We start from the raw sequence: 9,968 nt of genomic DNA, 5'->3' as shown, positions 1-9,968 counted from the left end.
AAATCTCTGTTTTGAAATCTTCAAATAGATTGCCTAGTTCAGTGCTAGTGATATTTCTAGTGGCAGATTTAGTGATCTTAGATGTCATAGCTCTTTTTCCATTTCTTGCCCTACTTCTGGAGTACTTTTGACATAAGTCAGCAATCTCATCAAAAGGTAAATTAGAAATGTCCCCTTTACCCATGAGATTGAGGTCATCTAGATATTCATCCCAGATGCCCTTAATAAATATTGTTCAAATAAGATCAACAGACATGGTTCTATGTTTTGATTTTTGTAGTTTATATGAAAATCTTTGCAAGTATTCCTCTAAGTTCTCATCTTCTTGTTGATTCATTCTAAAGATGTCATCTTTAGAATCTTTTGATCGACAGTAAGGTTGATACTTCCTCAAAAAAAATTTCTCATGTTATCCCAATCGGTGACTGAATGTTCACCTAATCCCATGAACTAGCTAAGTGCTACTGCTTTTAATGTAGTAGGAAAAAGTCGAAGTCTATGTGCACCATCCGTATATCCATAGATTCGACATACTATATCAAATTCAAGCAAAAACGAATCAGGGTCTTCAGATGCCATACCATAAAAGTTTGGTAATATAGATGGCGATATATTTTTCATTTTAATTTTCTCATCCATATACTCTCCTCTATCTTGAATTGGAAATTTAAATGTGGATTTCTCTGCCTCTGGTGGATTTTGATTTCCTCCAAACAGAGTATCATTTCCTTGTTTTTCTTCATTCTCTCTTTGTATTCTCCTTTCTTCCATTTGTCTCTCATACTCTCTTAGTTGTTATGCAGTAGGTCCTCTGGATCCTCCGTCTTCAGCCATTGTGATATGTGACTTGTCTAAGGTTTCTATCTCTTCTTCTTGTTTTGGTTCTTGAGGAACAATCTGTTCAAGGATAGGTTGTTGGATTCTTGTACTACTCTCTTTTAGTTTCCCTACTGTAGAAGTCTCAGGTATATATTTTTTCTTTGCCTCATGAGCTAGTAGGATTTGTCTTTCAACGAGAGTAAGTCTTTGGCATGATCTTTGTTTTTCCTCAAGTTTTTCCACAGTAACTTTTCTAGTTGGTGTTGTGTACTCAATCTTTTCTAATGGTTCTGCTCCTAATGGTGGGTTAGTTTTTGGTTGGGGGGTTTTTGTGAATCTTCCTTTCTCATCCCTAAATCTAGACATAAATAAACATGACTAAAAATTAAATTTAAATCTATGTTTTTGTTGTTTTGTTGATTTTAAGTTTTTTTCTAAATCTTTCTAGTTGCACCTCCCCGACGACGTCGCCAAAATGTTTGGTCTTTACTTACTAAGGTAAGTTAAACTCTAATTCCCTTATCAACCCGGGAAAGTACAGTTAGAGGCACTCATCTAATGTATATAAATCTAGAAGGATCTAGGGTTCTAATGATAGCCTAGTGAAATGAAATTAACAATGCTCTCTTACAAGAGGTCCTTCCTTGTCTTTTCAAGAACTTAAGCATCAATTTAGATGAAAACAAATCTAATGAAATTCTGATTGCCTAGGTAACAAAAACAAAGTATTAATTCCTTTGTTAGGGGTTCTACAATTCCTTTACAAGAATTTTGTTCTATAGAGTCCCTTTCAAAACAATTTCTAAGACTTAGCTATTCAAAACAATATTCAAGATGAGTAGTACTAGAAGTCAAATAGTAAGTGATTCTTTTACAAGATTCATTCAGCTAATTACTAATTGAATTCTGCATTCCAAATCATGAATTATGAATCAACTTCTAAAATCAAAATCATGAGATAACAAGCATGTTTGTTAATCCTTAAGATGGATATTGGTTGAGTCCTTTTACAAGGCTCTTTCACAATGAATACAAATATTTCAATTAACAACTTTTAATGGCATAAACTTGCAACACATAAATGAAATAGCAAACTCTAAATATCAGATTTATCAATGCAATTTAGAAAGAAAACTAAATAAGGAGTGTACCAGCTCCGTAGTGGGGGCCCTTCCACACTTCGAAAGCACACTATAAGCTAATTCAAGTGAAGAAGATTATTGGATCTGAAAGAATAGACTAAACTCAGTGTTGTAGCTTTGAATTTAAGTTTGAAAATAAAAAGTCACACATAGGTTGTTCCAAGTTCTTCATAAATCAAAAGCTAAACTATCTAGTTTTCCCTTTGAGCTATTTATCACCAATTTCCATAACAAAAAGAAACTATTCATCCTCCCCAATATCCTAATGAAATCTTATCAGTTACATCAAAGGAGGTCGAAATTGGTCCAAATCCTCCATTTAGTCAAAAATATCAAAGAAAATAGAAAATTTGTTCACTGCTGAAGTGGTTGGGTTTGACCAGTGTTGACCAGACACCTATTTCCTTCAAATTCAAAAGTGGATAGATAATCCACCATCCATGTACATTTAACTTCATGCCCACAATCTTCGAATTCACCAACCTATTATGCAACATGTCAAACCATGGAGCAATTACAGGAAGTTACAACTTCTTGTAATTTTATGGAAAATGTCATTTTTAACACAATAATTTCAAAAATTAATTTCAAGCTAAAAATAATGATAATGACATCATATCATTTAGTTTCTAAGGGTTATGGATGAAATATGAAGGTTAGATGGTCAAAAATGATGAACAAAATAGTATTTTTAAGTGAAATGGATAGTCATAATTTGATACCAACATATGACATGGGGTATGAGATTTGATGCTTCTATTTGCAAAGAAGGAGCAGGATATTGTATATGGATCATGCCACCAAAGGGAGACAACCAAATATATTCTTTTAAGTTATATTGTGAGTTTTATAATAATGTAGCTGAATATGAGGCTTTAGTCATTGGTTTGAACATACTTATGAAGCAAAGAGCTAGAACACTTCTCATTTTTGGATATTCAAAGCTCATTATAAAATAGGTTAAATTATTGTATCAGAAAAAACATCCAAGGATGAGAGCTTATAGAAATGAGGTTTGGGATTTATTTGAAAATTTCTTTATTGAGGCTAAAATTTTAGTGGTTTCCAGACAAGAAAATTGCATTGTTGATTCACTGGCTAGTACAAGAAGTATGTTCAAAGTTCCTATTTACCCCTATCAACAATATCAGGTAGAGATGAGATACAAACCTTCAATTACAAATAGCATAAAGCATTGGCAAGTCTTTGAAGATGATAAAAAATAAAGATATTTCTGGAAATAGATGGTGAGTTTTCCAATAGTCCTATTGATGAAGAAAGAGATTCATAAAATCAGGCTGAAACAAATGATTTTGTAAATGTTATAGGAGATCAAAAAATAATCCAACTAAGCAATAATTTTCTTCCCAATGGGTTAGTGCCTTTGGAGAAGTTGTTTGATAACAATGATGTAGCTGTCAAACCAAAAATGAAGCCTAATAGTAAAGAATTACAGGAATGCAATTTCGGTACAGAAAAGGAGACAAAAATTGTTAAAATTTCAAATTCTTTAAATGAGGAACAAAAGGAAAAATATGCTACTTTGTTGAAAGAATTTTTTGGTGTCTTTGCATGGAAGTATGAAATTTTAAGTGTCTATGACACACGCATAATTCAACATACTATACCCTTAAAGGAGAATGAAAAACGTTTCAAGAAAAAATTGAGAACGATAAATCCTAAACTATTGCCACTAATAGAGAAAGAGGTGAAAAAGTTGTTACATGCTAAGATTATAATTTCTCTCATATTTTAAAAGTGGGTGGCTAATCTAGTACCAGTAAGGAAGAAGAATGGGGAAATTTGATTGTGTGTAGATTTTAGAAATCTAAACAAAGTGTCATTGAAACAAAATTACCCTCTACCAAAGATGGAGCACATTTTGCAAAGTGTTGTTGGATCTGACAAGATTTCAATGCTTGATGGTTTCTTAGGGTACAATAAGATATTGGTGAATCCTAAAGACCAAGAAAAGAAAACTTTCACTACACCATGGGGAACATTCATGTATTCCAAAATGCCTTTTGGGTTAATGAATGCAAGAGTTACATTTCAGAGGGATATGGACATATATTTTGCAGGAGAAAATGATAAATTTGCGGTGATCTATTTATATGACATCACAATATATTCAACATCGAATTTAGAGCATTTAAAACATCTTAGGCAAGTATTTTTGAAATGCAGAAAATTTGGTATTTCATTAAACCCCAAAAAATAACATTTTGGTATAAAGGAGGGTAAGTTGTTGGGACATGATGCAGGAGCATCCGGACTTAGGCAGCAATGTGAAAGTTTGTTCACATGTTGTGGCTAAACAAGTTGAATTTCATTGACCTGATTGGTCAAAAGTCAGTTTTACTGAGAGGGTTGGATCTCTCAAGAAATGAGTTGTATTTCATTATTGTAATAGTTAGAAATTGTCTTATTTTAGGTTCAAAGATAAGTTGTTAGCATAGGTGTGTGGTAGAGCTAGGAATTAGAGATTTACTGTTAGATTGATTAAAAATAGAGATTGAGTTGTTAAGCACAGTTAGAGTAATCTTCGATTGAACAAAGGAAGAAAAAATGTAATATAGAGAGAGACAGAGGGACCGAGAGAAAAGAAGGGATTGAGTGAGCGAGAGCCAAGAATTAGCGTGTGGATTTCCGTTGAAACAGAGGTCTTTTCATATGTTGTAATCGAGCCAAGGCTGAGACTCTGTAACTTTTGTTATTATGAATAAATTGTTGTTGTGCGCGTGATTATTTATCAAGCCTGTGGAAATCCTCATTATGCTTTTGTTTTCTTTGTATTCGGGAGAGAATTGATGATTTCTTTGTTTTCACGCTTCGCAATAGAAAACACAGACTTAATGGAAAAAAACGCGAGCTTTTGTATTTTTTTTTATAGTGTTGAGCCAGATCAGATCTCAGCCATTGATTCCCATTTGAACCAACGGAGCGAACTATCCCTGACCGTTGGATCACCATATATCGCATCGCAAGTTTATTTAAGAGGAAGGCGGACCCAAGTCTTCAAGAGTTGCGATTAGCGACTCCCGAAATATCGCATCGCAATAGTGGAGTGGTGTATGGTAAAGGCCCCACCCTTGAAACCTTGCGACATGCGACTGCTGATATATCGCGTCAGAGCATTTGAGTGGGAGCGATAAGGCCTTAAGCCGGGGGAAATAGCGATTGTCGATATGTGACGCGATCGGCGCAATATATCGCATCGGGACTTTTAAAAAGGGGAAACATTACATCGACGACTTGCGACTTGCGATTTAATCTAGACCATTGTCTCATTTAGATCGCGAACCTTTCTATTTATAAAGGGGAAAAGCATTGTTTTGGCCTTTTTTCCAAAGGCATTCCGGTAATAAAGGAAAAGGAAGAATTGTAAAGAAAGGGTGAACCGTGGGGTGATTGTTGAGATTTCTGAAGCCATTGTTTCCACCTGCGTCATTTGTGGTATCAGAGCAGAAGTTAAGGTTGATTGCAGAAAAATGCTGCCAAGGAGAGGAGCTGGCATTGGTCAAGGAAGACCTGAAGCAAATGCAGTTCTACTAGAAGAGATCCAGAGTCTGCGTACGAGAATGGAAACAATTGAGACTGCTTAGAGAAGAACACCTGATGAAGGAGCTAACAGTGCTAAAGAAGAATCTTCTGAGGAAGAAGAAGAGGAGGAAAATGAAACTACTAGAGTTATCAAGATGTTGGCAAAAGTAGGAGGAAAACCAAAGATGGAAATTCCTACATATGAAGGGAGTCTCAATGCAGAAGAGCTAATGGATTGGATCAGTTCATTAGACAAATATTTTGACTATGAAGAGGAAGCTGATGACAAAAAGAAGGTGAAATTTGCAGTTACCAGATTGAAGGGTCATGCAGCTATTTGGTGGGATGAATTACAAACATCTAGAACGAGAAAAGGAAAGTCCAAGATCAAGCAATGGGATAAAATGGTGAGTAAAATGAAAGCTAAATTTATGCCTAAATATTATCAGTTAAATCTTTTCAAACAATTGCAGAATTTAAGGCAAAAAGGAATGTTTGTTAAAGAATATATAGAAGAGTTTTATAGATTGAGTATTAGAGCAAGACATGCAGAGGATGACATGGAGAAGGTAGCTAGATATATCAATGGCTTAAGGTATGACATCCAGGATGAGATCAACTTGTTGAGTCTGAAGACTATTGAAGATGCCTATCAAGTAGGTTTGAAGGCAGAAGAGAAGATATTGAGAAAACAGAATCAGAGGAATAGAGGAAGAAGCTCAGTAAGAGGTAGAGGAACTACCAGACCAAGGGGACAACAACATCAGCATGAAGCAGGAAGTTCAAGTAGCAGACCACCACAGAGAGGAGAATTTAACAGAGGAAGATTTGTGCCCAGAGGAAGAGGCCGAGGAAGAGATATTTAGTGTTATACATGTGGAGAATGGGGACATGTGTCGTGGGACTGTCCTCATAATAAACCAGCAAGTCAGAGGAATGCGAATGTGGCTGAGGAAAAGCCAGAACCACCTCGACTTATGGAAAAGGAAGAATCCCCTGAAGTAGGAGAATCCCTGTTATTGAGAAGGACCTTGCTTAAGATAGAGAAGGAGATTGAAGAACCAGCACAGAGGAAGAATTTATTTAGAACTACCTATAAATCAAAAGGTAAGTGTTGTAAAGTAATAATTGACAGTGGAAGCACTGACAACCTTGTTTCTACAAAGATGGTGGACAAGCTTGGACTAGCAAATACAATACACCCTACTCCTTACAAAGTGTCATGGTTACAGAAAGGACATTAGATTATTGTGACAAAACAATGCAAGGTTGAGATACAAATTGGTACGTATAAAGATGTGATATTATGTGATGTAATGCCCATGGATGTATGCCATGTATTACTGGGAAGACCGTGGCAATTTGATCGAAAAGATATTCATGATGGGAGGAGAAACACTTATACTCTGGAGAAGGATGGAACTAAACATACATTGCTGCCATTGAAGGACGACGCTGACAAAGGAACACCTGGAAGTAGTATTATGCTGATAAGCGGAAAGGAGCTGCTACAGGAGGTAGTGAAAAACGAGGAGTTGCATTTTGCTATTGTGGGAAGACCAAAGGTAATTTTAACTTCCACAAACTTGGATGATTTGCCTGAAGGAGTTAAAATTATGTTAGATGATTTCGCTGATATTATTGTGGATGAGTTGCCAAATGCGTTACCACCGATCAGGAGTATTAGTCATCATATTGATCTAATACCAGGAGCAAGTTTGCCAAATAAAGCAGCGTACAGATTAACTCCTCAAGAGAACGCAGAAGTTGGAAGACAAGTGCAGGAGCTGATGGATAAGGGGCTAATCAGAGAAAGTCTTAGTCCATGTGTTGTACCAACAGTACTCAATCCAAAGAAAGGAGGAGAATGGCGTATGTGCACAGATTCCAGAGCCATCAACAAGATCACTATCAGGTATAGATTTCCTTTGCCACGCATGGATGATTTAATGGATTGTTTGAGTGGATCAAAATATTTTACTAAAATAGATTTGAAGAGTGGATATCATCAAATAATAATTCGAGAAGGCGATGAATGGAAGACTACATTTAAAACAAACAGTGGGTTGTATGAGTGGTTAGTGATGCCTTTTGGACTCACTAATGCACCTAGCACATTCATGAGATTAATGAATGAAGTCTTGAAGGAATATGCAGGCAAGTTTGTTATTGTTTATCTTGATGATATTCTAGTTTTTAGTAAAAGTAAAGAAGAACATCTAGAGCATCTTAAGTTGGTTCTAAGAACTCTGCAGAAAGAGAAACTACTGATAAATCTGAAGAAATGTAGTTTCATGAAGGAAGAATTAATTTACTTGGGATTTGTAGTTTCTAAAGAAGGATTGAAAATGGATCCAGAGAAAGTCCAAGTAATTTGGAACTGGCCTATTCCCAGAAATATATTTGAGGTAAGGAGCTTCCATGGTCTTGCAAGTTTTTACAGAAAGTTTATCAAAGGCTTTAGTCAGATTTGTGCACCAATTCTTGAAACAATTAAGGAGATCAATCAGCCGTTCAAGTGGACAGAAGCAGCAGACAGAAATTTTAAATTGTTGAAGAGGAAAATCACAGAGGAACCAATTTTAGCTTTGCCTGATTTTGAAAAAGTATTTCAAGTTGAAACAGATGCTAGTGGAGTTGCAGTTGGCGCAGTTTTGAGTCAGGAACAAAGACCGATAGCGTACTTTAGTGAGAAATTGAATGAAGCAAAGAAGAAATATTCTTCTTACGATAAAGAGTTTTACGCTATTGTACAAGCCTTGAAAAAATGGAGACATTATTTGCTGCCAAAAGAATTCATATTGTATTTAGACAATCATGCCTTACAGTTCATCAATAACTAGCCGAAACTGAACCAGAAACATGCCAAGTGGGTAGAATTTTTGCAAAGCTTTACTTTTGTGATAAAACACAAGAGTGGTAAGTCAAATAAAGTCACTGATGCATTGAGCAGGGTAAGTTTTATTGTGCAAGAATTCAAAGTGGGTGTTGTAGGATTTGAGGAAATGATTGAAATGTACAAAGATGATGCAGATTTCAAAGATATCTATACAACAGTTCAGAATCCAATAGTTCATAACAGAAGTCAGTGGTTGGATTATCTCATTCAAGGAGGCTTATTGTTTAAAAGCAACAAGTTGTGTATTCCCAAATGTTCTATGAGGGAAAACATAATAAAGGAGAAACATAGTGGAGGATTATCTGGTCACTTTGGACAAGATAAAACCTTTGCTCAGGTGAATGCTTTTTATTATTGGCCAAAAATGCAGACTGATGTTAAGAAATTTGTTGAGAAGTGCAGGATATGTCAGCATGCTAAAGGAAGGAGCCAGAATACAGGATTGTATCAGCCATTGCCAATACCAGACCGACCGTGGGATGCAGTTAGCATGGATTTTGTTTTGGGATTACCAAAAACCCAGAGAGGGAATGATTCCATTTATGTTGTAATAGATAGATTTTCCAAGATGGCACATTTCATTACATGTAAGAAGACTAGTGATGCAACACATATTGCTAATCTATTTTTTTCAGAAATTGTAAGATTACATGGGTTACCTTTAAGTATTGTGTCTGATCGAGACACAAAGCTTGTAGGGCATTTCTAGAGAACTCTTTGGAAGAAATTGGGAGCTAACCTCGGTTTTAGTTCAGCATACCATCCTCAAACAGATGGATAGACCGAAGTAGTAAACAAGACCTTGGGAAACATATTGAGAAGTTTAGTGTACCAAAATCCTAATTAGTGGGATTTAGCACTAGCTCAGGCCGAGTTTGCTTATAATGACACTCCAAACCGAAGTACTAGAATGAGTCCATTTTAGATTGTTTTTGGAATGAATCCAAGAGGTGTGTATGAGCTTAGAAATTTGGGTAAACAGGAGACAAGAAGTGCAAAAGCTGAAGAGTTTGCGGAGCAGATGCAAAGACTACAAGAAGATGTCAAAAGCAGATTACAAGAAAGTAGTAGCAAATACAAACAGAGAGTGGATATGAAAAGAAGAGAAAAATAATTCCAAGTGGGGGATTTAGTAATGGTATATTTGAGAAAAGAAAGATTTCCTGCTAAGACTTACAATAAACTAAAGATGAAAAAGATAGGACCATGTAGAATTGTAAGAAAGTTTTCAGCTAATGCATATGAAATTGAATTTCCAGAAGGGATTGGAATATCGCCTATTTTCAATATTGTAGATTTGTATCCATACAAAGAGACAGAGACAAAGCTAAAGGAGGAAATTACAGAAGATGAAGTTCAAACCTTGAACTGGGAAGAACAAATGCCAAAGATAGCTAAGAAAGAAGTAGAAGTTGTTTTGGAGAAAAGAGTATCCAAAAGAACCAGAGGGCAGACTTATTTTCAATATCTAGTCAAATGGAAAGGACAGCCAGTGGAGGATTCTAGCTGGTTAACCATAGCAGAGTTGCAGAAGTATGGAGTAAGCCCTGAAAGTATGAAGGATG

This window comes from Pinus tabuliformis, chromosome 4_2 (assembly GCF_031772625.1).
Source record: "Pinus tabuliformis cultivar Carrire ecotype Pingquan chromosome 4_2, CPIR1, whole genome shotgun sequence".
Classification (NCBI taxonomy): Eukaryota; Viridiplantae; Streptophyta; class Pinopsida; order Pinales; family Pinaceae; genus Pinus; species Pinus tabuliformis.
The sequence above is the reverse complement of the archived record's forward strand: the minus strand, read 5'-3'. Positions refer to the sequence as shown.